Here is an 18,205-nt window from a genome sequence, read left to right as displayed (position 1 = left end):
GCTTCTTAATGAAATTATTCATTGGTTTCAGAATGTGAATTCACTGACTTAACTCACGTAAAAAGTATTCACAGAATTCTTTGTTTCTAAAACAATTGTATCTGAAACTGAGACATTACTTCGTTACAAATATCAAGCGCTGCAGCCAAAAGATTACACATGCGTAAAAAAGAAAACTGCACTAAAAATACTGGGATTAAGGTAAATCGAATAATATTTCAGAAATCGCCTGCTAATGAATGCGGCCACTACTCAGCTGATCAAACTGTTTGTTTCAATGACATAATGCCCGTTCCATTGTCTCTATCGTCTAAGTGTACTGCAACGCGGTGACTTGTGAAGTTAACTCTTTCTGAAATTCAAGTATAGGGTCGGTAGACGCTATTGATAATACAGTATGTTTATAAATGCATCGCCGGCCGGAGTGGCCGTGCGGTTCTAGGCGCTACAGTCTGGAACCGAGCGACCGCTACGGTCGCAGGTTCGAATCCTGCCCCGGGCATGGATGTGTGTGATGTCCTTAGGTTAGTTTGGTTTAATTAGTTCTAAGTTTTAGGCGACTGATGACCTCAGAAGTTAAGTCGCATAGTGCTCAGAGCCATTTGAACCATTATAAATGCATCGCTTAACATTTCTTGTTACCCTCATCGCTTTTTACACGAATTGTCATAGGAGCGAGCCTTGGCCAAGTTCTTCGCCAGTGTTGGCTACTACAAGTGACACCGAGTGCTATTAGAATGAAAGGAAACTGGCTCCTACAAGGCATACACGCACGAATGCAAACACAGAGAGAGATTAAGAAACCCGGCGAGCAGAAGATTAATGATTCCTCAGGTACTTGGGCAGAGAGCTACTGTGTGACGTGCTGGGCGTTGTGACTGTATTAATCCGAGTGGGCGGCCAGCGTTGTGTCATCGGGTGGCAAGTGTCAGGGGTGGAGTGGGCGCAGTGTCAACACTGGGCACCTGTCACCTGCCAGCGGCAGTGGCAGCGATAGGCGATCAGCCGGGGAAGGCCCGGGAGAGCGCGCCAGGGCTGCCAACTATCTGCGCCGCCATCGGGCGCGTGCGCCGGCCGGGCGCCATAACTCAGCGGCCGGCGAAGAGTAAACAGGAGGTGGCACGCACGGGCGCCGCACGCGACGGAAAAGAACGGCACCGGCCGGCATCCCATCACTCACCCACACCGGCGTCGCCACAGATTTCAGACATACATGTTTATAAACAATATCAGTTGGAAAATGTACTCACCACATAAGATACTCGGCTGACTTCATTAGTAAACTGAAATCATTGAAAACGAACCCGTCTGATATATTAGTTTTGATGTGGTGGCTTTATTTACAAAGGTTCCCCTTCCAGAATCTCTACAACTTATTGAAAGAAGTTTTGACAAAGAGATTTCAGCTTTATTTAAACATGTTCTGACCTCCACATATTTCTTATTTAACAAGGAATTTTTTGAACAGACGGACGAAGTCGCCATGGGTAGTCCCTTATCCCCTCTGGTGGCCAATTTATTTATGGAGGACTTCGAGGAGAAGGCGCTTGAATCTGCTGACTTGAAACCCACGGTATTCTGGAGGTATGTTGATGACACCTTCGTAGTTTGGCCCCATGGTGAAGACAACTTGCAAGACTTCTTAAGACATCTGAACTCCCTCCACGATCAAATAAAGTTCACAAAGGAAATTGAAAAGGAGGGATGCCTTCCATTCTTGGATGTTTTGGTTCGGCGCAGAGAGAATGGCACTTTGGGACATGAAGTGTATAGGAAGCCGACTCATACCGATCTGTATTTACGTGCAAATAGCTGCCACCATCCTGCCCAGACAATGAGTGTTCTCCGAACTTTGACCCACAGAGCGCATATTATTTCTGACGAAAGCAGTCTGCAAGATGAACTTTCCCACTTACAAAGAATGTTTGAACACAATGGGTACTCTCCACAGCAAATACAAAGGGCACTGCAAATGAAACCGAAAGAGGCCACATAGAAAGCAGAAGAAGATGAAGAAATCTTTAAATTGATGGCCTTCCTGCCATATGTGGGTAGCCTCTCATCAAAAGTAGGACGCATTCTCGGCAGACACAAAGTAAAAGTGATTTTTCGTCCTCCACCCAAGACAGCTGCACTCGTGGGTTCCGTCAAAGATGATTTGCTACTCCGAAAATCTGGAGTTCACAAAATTCCATGTGAATGTGGCCTTTCTTACATCGGACAAACAACTCGTACTGCCCAAGAAAGATGTACAGAACACCGGAGGTACACACGACATTTACAACCTAACAAGTCGGCAGTGGCAGAGCAATGTATTGATAATGGTCACAGTATATTGTATGACAACGTCGAAATTTTGGCAACTACTTCATCCTTTTGGGACTCGATAGTGAAGGAGGCAATTGAAATTCGCTTGACGACGAATTTAATTCATAGAGATAGTGGTTTCAATCTTGATAAATCATGGAATCCAGCGCTTGCTGTAATAAACTCACAAAGACGTCGTCACAGTGCAGCTCACAACGATATGTTGATATGCCAACACAGATCAACTGCGGAGTCATAGATAAAACTCGCGCATTATGCACGTCTCTGCCGCCGACCAACGTCTCTGGCGCATTTGCATCTGTGGCCGCATGCGCAGTAGCGTGGTACACCAGTATAAAGGGACGAAGCGAGCACTGGAGCGGCAGTCTTGTGGCTCACTCTGAAGATGGCTGAACGTTATACAGCCGAAATATTAGAAGAAGAAGGAGATTTCTTGCGGCTGCACACCCGAAACTTAATGGAACAATATAAGTGACACATTTTCTTTTTCGAATGTATAAAAGTCTTCTTTAGGAGATAGGCGTTTCGCATTATTTCGGAACATCTTCAGCCGTCACTGTACTAATGTGGTTTCTCTTACAAAAGTGTTTGCCAAGATCGTAAACAGTGCTAATGTTTTAAATTACTACCATTAAACAGTATTAAATTACTATTATTACTCATGGGTTTTTGTTCCCTGCTTCATTCCTAAAGTTCTTCTATAAATTGGTGCTTGGTTTTTGGTACACTACTATTCACTGACACAGAATATAGTTTCGTTTTGATGTTCTGTAGATCCACTTACACCTCGTTTACTTTGTTTTGATGGTGCAAGTGCCGATCACCCTTTTTTTATCTTTTCGTGGTTATGGATGTGTCTTCTATTACTCTGTGTGTGTGCTTATAGTTTTCGACGTCTGTGTTTATGTAACGGCTTCGCATACATGGCCTCACGTGTTTTTCTGTGTGCGTGTGTGTGTGTGTGTGTGTGTGTGAATAAGGGTAGGTGATATGCCCTAACTTATGTATGTGTAAATCATTACTTTTTGTGAAAGATACCCTCAGACTTCAAGAATTTAATAATTCCATTCCCAAAGAAAGCAGGTGCTGACAGGTGTGAAAATTACCGAACAATCAGTTTAATAAGTCACGAATGCAAAATTTTAACGCGAATGGAAAAACTGGTAGAAGCCGACCTCGGGGAAGATCAGTTTGGATTCCGTAGAAATGTTGGAACACGTGCGGCAACATTGACTCTACGACTTATCTTAGAAGAAAGATTAAGGAAAGGCAAACCTACGTTTCTAGCATTTGTAGACTTAGAGAAAGCTTTTGACAATGTTAACTGGAATACTCTCTTTCAACTTCTGAAGGTGGCAGGGGTAAAAAACAGGGAGCGAAAGGCTATTTACGATTTGTTCAGAAACCAGATGGCAGTTATAAGAGTCGATGGGCATGAAAGGGAAGCAGTGGTTGGAAAGGGAGTGAGACAGGGTTGTAGCCTCTCCCCGATGTTATTCAAACTGTATATTGAGCAAGCAGTAAAGGAAACAAAAGAAAATTCGGAGTAGGTATTAAAATCCAGAAAGAAGAAATAAAAACTTTGAGGTTCGCCGATGACATTGTAATTCTATCAGAGACAGCGAAGGACTTGGAAGAGCAGTTGAACGGAATGGACAGTGTCTTGAAAGGAGAATATAAGATGAACGTCAACAAAAGCAAAACGAGGATAATGGAATGTAGTCGAATTAAGTCGGGTGACGCTGAGAGAATTAGATTAGGAAATGAGGAACTTAAAGTAGTAAAGGAGTTTTGCTATTTGGGGAGCAAAATAACTGATGATGATCGAAGTAGAGAAGATATAAAATGTAGACTGGCAATAGCAAGGAAAGCGTTTCTGAAGAAGAGAAATTTGTTAACATCGAGTATAGATTTGTCAGGAAGTCGTTTCTGAAAGTATTTGTATGGAATGTAGCCGTGTATGGAAGTGAAACGTGGACGATAAAGAGTTTGGACAAGAAGAGAATAGAAGCTTTCGAAATGTGGTGCTACAGAAAAATGCTGAAGATTAGATGGGTAGATCACATAACTAATGATGAAATATTGAATAGAATTGGGTAGAAGAGGAGTTTGTGGCACAACTTGACAAAAAGAAGGGACCGGTTAGTAGGATATGTTCTGAGGCATCAAGGGATCACAAATTTAGCATTGGATGACAGCGTGGAGGGTAAAAATCGTAGAGGGAGACCAAGAGATGAATACACTAAGCAGATTCAGAAGGATGTAGGTTGCAGTAAGTACTGGGAGATGAAGAAGCTTGCACAGGATAGGGTAGCATGGAGAGCTGCATCAAACCAGTCTCAGGACTGAAGACCACAACAACGACAACTATCATATTATGGTACTGTGGTGGATGATTGTGAGTGGGTACGATCCTTTACTGCAACATTTAAAAAATTTAGATGAGATTGAATATTCACAACATGGAAACAAAAATAGATTCGTAAATTATAGGTTGCAGTCCTTTTTCAATTTTATTGTGCACATCTAGATTTCGGCTAGAAGCAAGTCATTCTCAATGCACTATTATTTTCGCTCAATGTATGTAATTCCCCGATGGTTGGGCTTCATCCGCAGTTCATTGAGTATTCCCTGTTGAGTATTCGATGAACTGTGGATGAAGCCTGACCAACGGGTAATTACATGCATTGAGCGAAAATAATAGTGCATTGAGAATGGCTAGCTTCTAGCCGAAATCTAGATCTGCACAATAAAATTTAAAAAGGACGACTGATCGCTGCAATCTATAATTTGCAAGTCAATACAACAGTCGCTGAGTGCAACAGCTTTCTGAATGGAAGGTAACCTGATAAAAATAGATTTGTTGCCAGTAAAGAGCAGTGTACTGAAATCGAACCGATATGCGTAGGGGAATGTTGAGTATAAAGTAGGTAACAAAGAAAAGTGAGTAAAAATCTAGGGCTGTAATAGGAGTAACGTAAAAAATGAGAACTGTTTACGGTCTACGAAACAGATTTGGAAGAAAAACCACATTAATACAATCGCAATGAAGATGCCTTGAAATAAACCGAAACGCGTACATTCTAAATAAGACGTTTATTACATTGACTTTGTATTACAAGAAACACGGTTCATCCGCGCAAGTGTCAACCCAATTGCAACTGACAAATCTGAACATATAATGGTCGTATTCGGCGGACCTTCAACCACGTACTCTCAACAGTGAGCGGGTTCCCAGGTAGATGCCGTGTTTCTTCACTTTCGCAAGGCGTTTGATACAGTTCCCCACAGTCGTTTAATGGACGAAGTAAGAGCATATTTACTATCAGACCAATTGTGTGATTGGATTGAAGAGTTCCTAGATAACAGAACGCAGCATGTCATTCTCAATGGAGAGAAGTCTTCCGAAATAAGAGTGATTTCAGGTGTGCCGCAGGGGAGTGTCGTAGGACCGTTGCTATTCACATTATATATAAATGACCTTGTGGATAACATCGGAAGTTCACTGAGGCTTTTTGTGGATAATGCTGTAGTATATCGAGAGGTTGTAACAATGGAAAATTGTACTGAAATGCAGGAGGATCTGCAACGAATTGACGCATGGTGCAGGGAATGGCAACTGAATCTCAATGTAGACAAGTGTAATGTGCTGCGAATACATAGAAAGAAAGATCCTTTATCATTTAGCTACAATATAGGCGGCCAGCAACTGGAAGCAGTTAATTCCATCAATTATCTGGGAGTAGGCATTAGGAGTGATTTAAAATGGAATGACCATATAAAATTAATCTTCGGTAAAGCAGATGCCAGATTGAGATTCATTGGAAGAATCCTAAGGTAATGCAGTCCGAAAACAAAGGAAGTATGTTACAGGACACTTGTTCGCCCACTGCTTGAATACTGCTTACCGGTGTGGGATCCGTATCAGATAGGGTTGATAGAAGAGATAGAGAAAATCCAATGGAGAGCAGCGCGCTTCGTTACAGGATCATTTAGTAATCGCGAAAGCGTTACGGAGATGATAGATAAACTCCGGTGGAAGACTCTGCAAGAGAGACGCTCACCGAGCAAGGTGGTTAGACACTGGACTCGCATTCGGGAGGACGACGGTTCAATCCCGCGTCCGGCCATCTTGATTTAGGTTTTCCGTGATTTCCCTAAATCGCTCCAGGCAAATGCTGGGATGGTTCCTTTCAAAGGGCACGGCCGACTTCCTTCCCCGTCCTTCCCTCATCCGATGAGACCGATGCGCTGTCTGTTCTCCTTCCCCAAAGAACCCAACCCCAAGTAGAGACGCTCACTAGCTCGCTACGGGCTTTTGTTGGAGTTTCGAAAACAGACCTTCACCAAGGAGAGAAGCAGTCCCTCCTATGTATATCTCGCATAGAGACCATGAGGATAAAATCAGATTAGAGCCCACATAGAGGCATACCGACAATCTTTCTTTCCACGAACAATACGAGACTGGAATAGAAGGGAGAACCGATACAGGTACTCAAGGTACCCTCCGCCACACACTGTCAAGTGGCTTGCGGAGTATGGATGTAGATGTAGATGTAGAACTTGAGCCTGCACCAGAATTGTACTCCGTACTCAGATCAGTCACAGATGACCTCCTATCCTGCTTTACAGTGAGGGAAAATCTCCGACGTTCACTTTCTCTGGTGAGTCGTGAAGGTCCTACACCTTGAGGCCAGTCGTGTTTCCAACATCGTCAAACTATTTTCCATAGATGCTCACGACATTAGCCATCTCTAACTGGGCACTACATTACCCTACCAGCTTGCCCATTTTCACAATTTTACTTCCTACTCGCCAGGCCATAACAGTCTTCTTCTTTTCCCCCGTTAGTTCCTTAATTTCGAGCTCGCATCTTCGCCAGAGTGATACTCCATCCGCCTCTGCTCGGCTGTCCTTACAACGCCACGACGCGGCATTTGATCTTGAGGTGGGCAGTGGCACATAAAGTTTAGCCATCATTGTATAGAGATAGTGTATTATTACGTCTTCGCGTTGTTGTAATTTACTCTGTATTTGCACGGTCGAGACATGCTTATGTTGGACATCAACGTGAAACAAGAACACAGACACGACAGGTAGCAGTATTGGCAGTGGAGGGAGGGACGTAAGCAACACTGTACTTGGCGTAAAACGGAAACGGAACGATTTATATGACTCCCGAAGGGGCACGACCATTCGCTTTCGGGCCAAGGGTGGAAGCGCTACCGACACGGTTATGTTAAAACCGTTCGCGCGCCGCCGTGATAAACGTTCACCGTCCGTGGCAAATCGGCGGTGTCCAAAACCGACGCCAAGGCAACTGTGTTGCACCGCAAGCCATGAACGACAGGGTGAGCGTCGGTTGCGGAGATGCGTGCGGACGAAGCTGTTGAGTCACTGACCACCCAGATGAAACATAGGGCTCCTCAACCATTCTTTAATGAATGTTGCGACGTATTAGACTCCTCAGTAGGCGCCTGGTTGATGCACTCACGCTGACCGCTGTTCATTGGCGACGAAGGCTGGAATTTGCACGATAATACCTCAACTGGACGTCCATTGAGTGGCGACAGGTGGTCTTTCCAGATGACATACGGCCGTTGGCGGATGCGGTGTGAAACGCCTTAAAGCAAACACCCAGCAACAATCGTCATTAAGGACCCAAACCCAGGGAGGGAACGTTCTGATCTGGGGAATGTTCTTGTGGCAGCCCCTGGGTGATTTCGTCATTCTGGAAGGCTCAGTGGATCAACAAAAGTATGCGTCCATCCTTGCAGATCATGTCCACACCTACATGCAGTTTGTTTCTCCTTGGTGCCATGGGATCTACCAACAGGACAATGCAGCTTGTCAGACAGCTCACAGAGTACGTGCATAGTTCGAAGACCACCAAATTTCCCCAATTTAAACCCAGTCCAGAATCTGTCGAACCACCTTGACAGAGCTTTCGCGCCGTGGATCTTCGTCCAAGAATCCTAGCATAGCTGGACACGGCACTCGAGTCGGCCTGGCTCCACATCCCTGTTGGTACCATCTCTTCCTGCGAGTCACGCAGTGGGCCGCGCTGCGAAAAGTGGTTGACCCGTGGATGACTCATGCTATGCGCTGTATTAACCTTTCATTGCGATTCTGTGTTTAGTCTCCCGCGGTTATCGCGATTATGCTGTTATCCTCTCCTTCCGCGGGTGGCAGCAGCGGTGTGTACTGATATTCGCACCTTGGACTATCTTTGACCTGGCGCTTATAGTTTCCAGCTGGGCGGTGTCGGTTGGCTTGGAGCAACAAAGAGTTCTCCGATGGACGTAGTTTGGCCAGGGCCGCTGGCGGCCTCTACACAGTGTCGGAGTGTGTGGGACCGTTCCCATTGGTACGAGGTCCGTGGCTCACCGACCCTGGACATGAAAGTTGAGTTTTGATTTAATCTACCACGAAGTCACGACTGTTCACTTTGTGTCGTTTGGAGTCCATTGTCGGCTGTTCGGATATTCCTACGAGCAACAACGTGGTTTTCAAGTTGGAAAATTCTAGCTACCCTCCAGTGGAGTTTCACTGTATTTGGTTATTTGAATTGCAGTGCACCAGCGGAATCTTCTGCCTTGTGGTCGTTAACGTTCCGGTTACCTGCCCTGGCCGTTGACGTAAATTTCAGGCAGTGTAGTTTCCTCATCATGTTTTTGCTGTCCAGCACGGTGTGTAGTTCGACAGCTCCATGTATGATTGGTTGTGGGTGCCAGTATCTTCTACATTGTTCCGTTGAACTCCCTGTTGTGCCCCGGTCGGGTGAAGTGGTAGTTATCTTGTCGGTGGGTCCGTCGGTCGGTCGGTTCGGTTGTGTTCTCGTCGGATCGTGAATGGTTGGCCCGACTGCCTGTCTCACCTACGCAAGCGTTAGTGTTTGAATTCCAGTCCGACCCTCGAACATCTGATCGCCCTTGGGTGTACTGCCTTTTTTAAAAATTGTTCTTGTTGTTTGTAATTGTATGGCTCCTAGCCGATTTTTTTAAGATTAGGGTTGTTTTGCCCATAAGGCGTTCGATTCTTTAGGCCTTCAGCCTAATTTAAAGAACTGTTTCACGTAAGACCTTTGGCATTTTAAAGGTTTTAATGTTGTTTAGCCTTAAGTGTTAGGCTTTCAGCCGATTTTGAATTCAAATTGTTTGCCCAGAAAATCTCAGATTCTTTGGGCCTTCAGCCTAAATAAAGAGCTGTTATAAGATAAGGCTTGCATTTTAAATTTCTGATTATGCTTGCGTTTTAAGTTATTGGCCTTCAGATGTTTTTATATTAAAGTGACTTTCAGACGATAATTAAGTCACAAAGATTAAAGCTGTTGAGCTGTGGTAAAAATTGCTGTTTTGAAGAGCGCGCCGCAGCTCGTAGTGCGAAGCAGTCCCCTTCCGTTTCTGGCGGTGGCGCCGCTGTGGCAATCGCTGCTTTTGTGTCTCCCTCTGGTGGGAAAGGGGAAAGGTTGCCTGTTCACGTGCATTTAAGGGGCGCTATGAGCTCGCCAGCCGGGTCAGTCTGGTTCAGTCTCTCGTCCCCAGCTTGCTAGTCTGTCTCTCGTCCGCATTTGTTAGACAGTTGGTGTCTGTCTGTCGTTCGAAGTGCTAGTATGTCTGTCGTTCGGATCAACTTTTAAAGCCGGCAAAATGAGAGTCTTTCCACTCCGCCAGTAAGAGAACTCAGCAGGTGGTCGCCCTGTCGGGGCTTAGTTCCTGCACCTGAGTCTGCGCATTAGGCCGCCAGTCTGCTCGAGTTTGCTCAGGCAATGGTCATTGGCGGTTGAATCGATCGGTTGGACGGTCGCGCACTGACACACAAGATAACTTGTCCGTCTTGAGTGTCGGCGTATGTGAGGTCGCCACGTGAGTCCAGTGGGCCGCGGCGTATAGCGAGGGGTAGTGACTTCGGGGTCGACACGAGAGCAACAGGAGTCAACCCATGGCATCAGTCTGGCCGGTGCGAGCTGCGACGCCGTGAGACGGGAGATCGGCGCACCTTCGTGCGTCCGTTGAAGCGGCTGGCAGCGGACGGTTCGGGAGAGCGATTTGGGGGTGCTGCGCCAGGTCTTCTCGAGAAGTCCCAGTTTATTAAAAGTTAAGTGATTGGCGACTCCATAGTGTCCTGTGCACTACGACCAGATAATGGGTATACTTGAAAGGAGAGACAGCATTGGCCGTATATTTTTGTTTACTATCGCAAAATCGATTTTCGGTCACTTAGTGACCATCTTCAGTGCTAGAAGTTAATGTGAAAAAATTTTTAACTTCTAGCACTGAAGATGGTCACTAAGTGACCTAAAATCGATTTTGCGATAATAAACAAAAATATACGACCAATGCTGTCTCTCCTTTCAAGAAGTTAAGTGATTGGTCATATCTTGTTTGATTTACCCTTGTTAAATTCTACTTGTTTTCTTGGTGAGGTCACCAGCCGTTTTGCTTTGGGATCGTCCCACCATTCTTCTCCGTTGGCCCACCCCCAGGAAGGTGGTTGTTTATAAATTGGGTGGTCCGTTTTTCCCTTGTGGAGTAGGGGCGGGTTAGAGCAATCTGCAGTTCGGGTTGTTCGGTAATCTCCCTATCAATCTACCGTACGTTAGTAGCTGCCTCTGTCATGTTTGTCGGATTTGGTGTGTTAACGAAGTTATTGCTTTGGAGTGTAACGGCCTAATACCTGAAATATGTTTTGATCATTGGAAACTTTGATATTATTGCCTATGATCTTGAGAGGTGGTATCTGTGTACTGCAGAGCATCTTAACTATTGTGATTCTTGAGTTCCTCCCGGCGTATTTGATAATCAAAATACCCACGGGTGTCCAATGTTGGACACTGTAGACCGGCAGTACACCGACGGACATTTTGATTATCTTAACTATTGTTTGGATAACCTTGTAGAATTTTATGTAAGACTGAATTTCATGGGCTTTTATTTAAATGATCATTTTAGTATACAAAGTTGCCATCCTTTTACCGTAATACTTTTCTTAGCAGTTAAAATCAAGTTGCACCTTCGGTGTCAAGGTTAATATTTTAGTTGTTAGTGTTTTGTACCATTTCCATCCCTCCTACAGGGGGGGGGGGGGGGGGTGTATAGTTTGTGTGCTTGTGTCAATTGCTAAAACACTTAGTTTAAAGTTATCTGGTGTGTTACAGATTTGTACCAGTATAGTCTTTCAGAGGTTGTTGTGGGCGGTCGTAAAAACGGCCGAGTCAAAAGGGAGCAGCAAGGATCTCTGCCCGAAAGCTCATACAGTTAAAACTTGTTACTTTTTTGCCTCTGAATAAATGATAACTTTGATATTTAGAGGGTGTTTTCTGAATATAATTCTAAAACTGTTTCTTTTCAAAATATACTTTAGCCACAATTAAAGTGAATAAAATTCCCATTTGTTAAAAGGAATTTGGTTTTGATTTCATCAGTTACTCCCTGGTAGTTACTTCCATGCTTACATAGTGTGATTAAATGTGTTAATGTTCTTGATGAATCGCTAGTAAATAAAATAAATTCTTAAGAATACTCTTTGAAAATAAATCACGGTTCAGCTGTGTGCTAAAAATTTTTTTTTTGCGCTCTTGTAATGTTTGATCAAATAATAAAGTTGTATGTTCGAGTGTAACTGACAGACCCTTATTTTGGCCCCTTTCCGCAATTTAAGTTGCCTGTCCTGTCCTGCAGGTTTAGCAGGGCGTCTGAGTGGTTTTTCGGGATTTTCACAGGTGGTTACATTAATGTGATGTACAGGACACATGCAGCATACCGAGGTCCAAAAATGGCTCTGAGCACTATGGGACTTAACCTCTGAGGTCATCAGTCCCCTAGAACTTCGAACTACTTAAATCTAACTAACCTAAGGACATTACACACATCCATGCCCGAGGCAGGATTCGAACCTGCGACCATAGCGGTCGCGCGGTTCCAGACTGAAGCGCCTAGTACCGCTCGGCCACCCCGGCCGCCGCATACTGAGGCATGCATGATTTGACAAAGCAGTGTTCCGTTGTGAGGAACAAGTAAACCTTGTCAACCATCAAGTGGTGGTTTGACGGATTATTTTTGGGACAATAGCGCGCCCGTGACGACGGCGTTCCTGCGTCTAGAGTACTAGAGGGCCTCTACGAGTGACGTAAGCAAGTAGAGCAGACTGCGGAACTCGTGGCAGAGTCGCGCAGGTTGAGAGCTAGCGCCTCCTCCCACCCCCACGGGAGCAGCTCGGGCGTCCGTTCCGTGTCATCAGGGCAGGCCGCAGAGGCGAGGCGGCGCCAGACGTCGTGCCTCCGCGCCGTCCATCAGCTGCTGCGGTTGTATTATTGGCACCAAGGCCTAGGGCGCATTACCGTAATTGACCTTAATTTGATGGTCGGTATTAAAAAAGCCGTCATCCCAGAAAGTAATTACGGATAGCTATTCAGATTTCGATGCCATGCCTGAGAGCTATTGGCCGGACAAGGCCCACGTGTGACACTGGGTCAGAGGAATTGCTTGCGCAGCAAAGCACGTCGCTCTCATTTCCGTGAGTGCGTCGCGCACCACCATTAGTATGTGCGCGTCTGCAGCTCTGGAGCAGAATACAGGTATCAGAAAGATTTGGTGTAACTCGGAACAACATTTCTATAAGAATAATTGCTTTGAGGAAAAATACTATATAATAACTGCCTACTAAGATTCATTAAAAAATGTCTACGAGGTGTGGCAATAAACTAATGGGACTGATGTGAAAAAAATGTTGCTTACCGTTTTAGTCAAGTTTAGTATTGTTTCCTTCAAAGTACACTACAAGCCATTAAAATTGCTACACCAAGAAGAAACGCATATGATAAACCGGTATTCTAGCATTCATACAGTATTATAGTAGAACTGACATGTGATTACATTTTCACTCAGTTTGGGTGCATAGATCCTGAGAAATCGGTACGCAGAACAACCTCCTCTGGCCTTAATAACGGCCTTGATACGCCTTGGCATTGAGTCAAAGAGAGCTTGGATGCCGTGTACAGGTACAGCGCACTGCACCCCTGAAAAGGCGCACATACTGGTGCAAAACGACGTCCCGATGCACCTGACCTCTGTCAAAGACATGCACCAATCATAATGTCACCACACACCATCGAACCACGACCTCCATACAGGCCCCTTTAAGAGGTTGGTACCTGGTTCCTGGTTCACTCCAGATGAAAACCCGGCGAGAACCACTGTTCAAACTATACCTGGACTCGTCCGTGAACATAATCTGGGACCACTGTTCCAATTTCCATGGTTGGTTGGTTTGGGGAAGGAGACCAGACAGCGTGGTCATCGGTCTCATCGGATTAGGGAAGGATTGGGAAGGAAGTCGGCCGTGCCCTTTCAGAGGAACCATCCCGGCATTTGCCTGGAGTGATTTAGGGAAATCACGGAAAACCTAAATCAGGATGGCCGGACGCGGGATTGAACCGTCGTCCTCCCGAATGCGAGTCCAGTGTCTAGCCACTGCGCCACCCCGCTCGGTCCCAATTTCCATGTACTGTGTTCTTGACACCAGGCTTTACGGGCTCTCCGGTGACCAGGGTTCAGTGGAATGCACCTTGCATGTCTCCGTGTGAACAAACCACGTCTGTTCAGTCGTCTGTAGACTGTGTGTCTGGCGACAACTGTTCCAGTGGCTGCAGTAAGGTCCCGAGCAAGGCTACCTGCAGTACTCTGTCTGCGAGCACTGATGGTGAGATATCGGTCTTCTTTTGGTGTTGTACACTGTGGACGTCCCGTACTGTAGTGCCTGGACACGTTTCCTTTATGCTGGAATCGTTTCCATAATCGTGAGGTCACACTTTGTGGCACACAGAGAGCCCGTGCTACGACCTGCTGTGTTTGACCAGCCTCCAGTCGCCCTAGTATTCTACACCTTACCGCTATTGAACACTACCTATCCTAATGTCCTTCACACTCCAAACCCACTACCTCATTCCTCATACATGTTCATAACTTTATCCTAACTCACAACTACTTCTCATTTCAATGGAAGGTGTACAAACAAGTCTGCAGCACAGCCATGGGCATCTGCATGGCACCCTCATACGTGAACGATTTTGTAGGCCATCTAGAGCAGATCTTCCCAGCCTCCCAAAACACCAAACCCCCAGTCTGTTTCAGGTTCATTGGTGGTATCTTCATGATCTGGACGCGGGACCAAGACAACCTATCTTCATTCCTTCACAACCTCAACACCTTCTCTCCCACCTGCTTCACATATCCTCCTTAACCCAGCGTTCCACCTTCCTAGATGTTGACCTCCTCCTCTCTGATGACTCCATCCGCACCTCTGTCCACATTAAACCCACCAACCACGAACAGTACCTGCATTTTGACAGCTGTCATCTCATCCATGCCAGAAAATCCCTCCCATAAAACTTGCTACTTGGGGATTGCGTATGTACAGTAACAAAAACTGCCTTGCTCAGAATGTTGAGGGTCTCACCAAGACCTTCACAGACAGGCATTATCCCCCAGACCTAGGCCGCAAACAGATCTCTCAGGCCATTTCTCCTCACAGCTCCAATCCTCTCACCACCCCAAAAACCAACCATCAAGGAGAGTCCCCTTTGTCACCCAGTACCACCTCAGATTGGAACAGATGAACTACATCCTTCCCCAGGGCTTTGATTACCTATCATCATGACCTGAAATGAGGGACATCCTACCTTAGATACTTCATACCCCTCCTGAAGTGGTGTTCCATCGCTCACCCAACCTCCACAATGTCCTAGTCTATCCCTATGCCACTCTCAAACCCAACCCCTTACCACAGGGATCATATCCCCATAGCAGACTGAGGTGCAAAACCTGCCCAATTCACCCACCCAGCACTTCCTATTCCAGTAATGTCACAGGTTCATCCTATCCCATGAAAGGCCGGGCCCCCTGTGGAACAGCCATGTCATTTACCAGCTCTGCTGCAATCATTGCACCTCTTTATATAGGTATGACTACCAAACATTTGTCCACCAGAATAAAAGGCCACCACCAAACCATGGCCAGAGCAAAGAGAACATCATGTGATACAACATGCAACTGAACATAACACCCTTGATTTCAATGGCTGCTTCACTACCCTAGCTATCTGGATCCTTCCCTCCACCACCAGCGTTTGTGAACTGCGCGGATGGGAGTTACTCTTACAAGACATTCTCTGCTGCCGTAGTTATCCTGGCCTCAACTTACGGTAACATACTGTCCCCACGCCCTCCACACAACAGATTCCATGACTTCTTTTTTGTCATTTCCTCTCTATTCTCGCCTCACACCCTGTTTATTTGCAGCCCTCTGCTGACTCATCCCCTCGTCTTTGCCCACTCTTCTGCTTTTTTGTTCCTTTTCTTCCCAACTCCCTGTCACACAACATCCTAACGCTGCACCTGTCTTCAGTCTAGTCCCTGTACACTCCACCAGACAGCGTTCGTCTCTCTCCCCACCAGTACTCTACTATACCTTCCCCTTCCAGTTCTCCATCCCTTCCAGACTGCTGCTTGCATCTCAGGTGATGTTGCATTCTGGCCCGAGATGCTGGAGTTGGCAGTTGGTGGTCATGGGTGTGTGAGGTGTTTTTGCTAGCGTGTGTGTGGGTATGTGTGTGTGTGTGTGTGTGTGTGTGTGTGTGTGTGTGTGTGTGTGTTCTCTTTACTGACGACGGCAGTGGCCGAAAGCTAAAGTGAGTGTCTTTTAATCGTTCCTGTCTGCTACTTGACATGTCTTCTTTATAGTAAGTAGCAATCTTTTCCTGCATTGCTGAGACCTAAATATGTAGACCTGAAGACTAATGATGTAGAATCTTAATAGCGTTTCATTTATTTAAAAAGCTTTAAGAGCTTTTACGTAACATATTCGGAGGCACCACGTACATTTCCCAGCTCATTTCGACAGTAATTCGGAGCCAGTTGCCTTATTTTCGAACTGTAAGTTTTACGAAATGCTGAACACCATCTTCAAAAGTTCGTTTGCTAAGGAAGCTACTAATGCTCTGGTCCAGTTTTCCTCTCACACTTCTTCAAGGATGAGTGACATACAGTAGATGTTAGTGTCAGTGGTGTTCAGAAACAACTGAAATCGCTAAAATTAAACAAGGCTCCAGGGTCCGATCGGATCTTTGTCACATTCATTACAGAATTTGCTGCCGACCGGGGTGGCCGAGCGGTTCTAGGCGCTACAGTCTGAAACCGCGTGACCGCTACCGTTTCAGGTTCGAGTACTGCTTCGGGCATGGATGTGTGTGATGTCCTTAGGTTAGTTAGGTTTATGTAGTTCTAAGTTCTAGGAGACTGATGACCTCAGAAGTTAAGTCCCGTAGTGCTCAGAGCCATTTGAACCATTTTGAACAGAATTTGCTGCTGAGTTATTTATTATTTTAACCATATTATACCGTAGATTCGAAGAGCAAACAACATTACCCAATGAATGTTATCCTCTTCAGCAAGGAGGATAGCAAAAAAACGATTCACAAAACTTCTGTCTTATGTCACTGACATACATCTGTTGCACTAGAATCATAGAATATAGTCGGCCGGAGTGGCCGAGCGGTTCTAGGTGCTACAGTCTGGAACCGCGCGACCGCTACTGTCGCGGGTTCGAATCCTGCCTCGGGCATGGGTGTTTGTGATGTACTTAGGTTAGTTAGGTTTAAGTAGTTCTAAGTTCTAGGGGACATGACCACAGCAGTTAAGTCCCATGACGCTCAGAGCCATTTGAACCATAGAACATAATCTGAGTTCAAAATAATGGGACGTCTCAGAGAAAATGACCACCTCAACGCCAACCAGCAATGATTCAGAAAATACTGATCATGCGTAACCTTACCTGCGATTTTCTTGAACGCTGTTGATCAAGCCAAACGTGTGGATTAAAAAAATCGTTTGCCTCAGTACCACACCAATGCTAAGTAATGACAATAGGGTCCGGTGGAGTAGCGAACAAAATTTGTGCCTTGGTTGAGGATTTATTGATCGACAGAGTCATCGACAGAAATAGAAGCTACTTCAGGCATGCCCCAGGTAAGGTGTTGGGACTCTTACTGTTCTTGTCGCATATTAATGAGCTGGGCAAACAACATTAATAGTAACCTCAGATTTTGGCAGATGAACCAGTCATCTATAACATACTCTCTAAAGAAACTGCATAAGGATTCATTCAGATCATCATAAGATTTTCAGAGTGATTCAGAGCTTAACAACAAGTTTTAAATGAACAAATAAGAAAAGTAATATACTATGGCAACAAAAGAAATGAGTCTCAATTAGAGTCAGGTAACTGATGCAATTACACTGTGAAACGGAAACCCCATAATTGGCTCCCATTGCGACGGGTAAGATTGAAATTCCGTTCAAAGTTCAGCGTGACAGCAATTTTTTCTATCGTGTACAGGCTGGAATGACTAGGGACCTTTCACAACCATTCGATGAAATCTGATTATGATCCGAAGTAGAAAAGTGTTTTTATGCTTTTTGATCCCTCCTTTTTCGTTTCCTCTTGTGGCGTGACCAAGGCAGGGTACGGCATTGACACATGCGCTTATGAAATGACGAAGTGTCCCTCTATCACCACCCAAGTCGGCAACACCCTCGATACCATCCCTGCACCATTGTTGAGCGCGTGAAAAACTTACCGGTCAGAAACTTTGATATCAAATTTGTCTCACGGTTGCTCGAACACCTCAATTTAGGCAAACTCCACACAAGGGTGTCGAAGGGGTTGCCTAACGCTCTGGCATAGTGCAGCCGCAAGATTGACATGGTGTCGAAATTTCTGACGGGTGTATGCGAGCCGCCTAGAACCAAAGTGGACTAAGTCAAAAAAATTAAATTTTTGAGTTATACCTCTCAGTTTACTCACAATGCACGGAAATTTGT

The sequence above is a fragment of the Schistocerca serialis genome, chromosome 6 (genome assembly GCF_023864345.2).
Source record: "Schistocerca serialis cubense isolate TAMUIC-IGC-003099 chromosome 6, iqSchSeri2.2, whole genome shotgun sequence".
Classification (NCBI taxonomy): domain Eukaryota; kingdom Metazoa; phylum Arthropoda; class Insecta; order Orthoptera; family Acrididae; genus Schistocerca; species Schistocerca serialis.
This window is presented reverse-complemented; position numbering follows the sequence as displayed.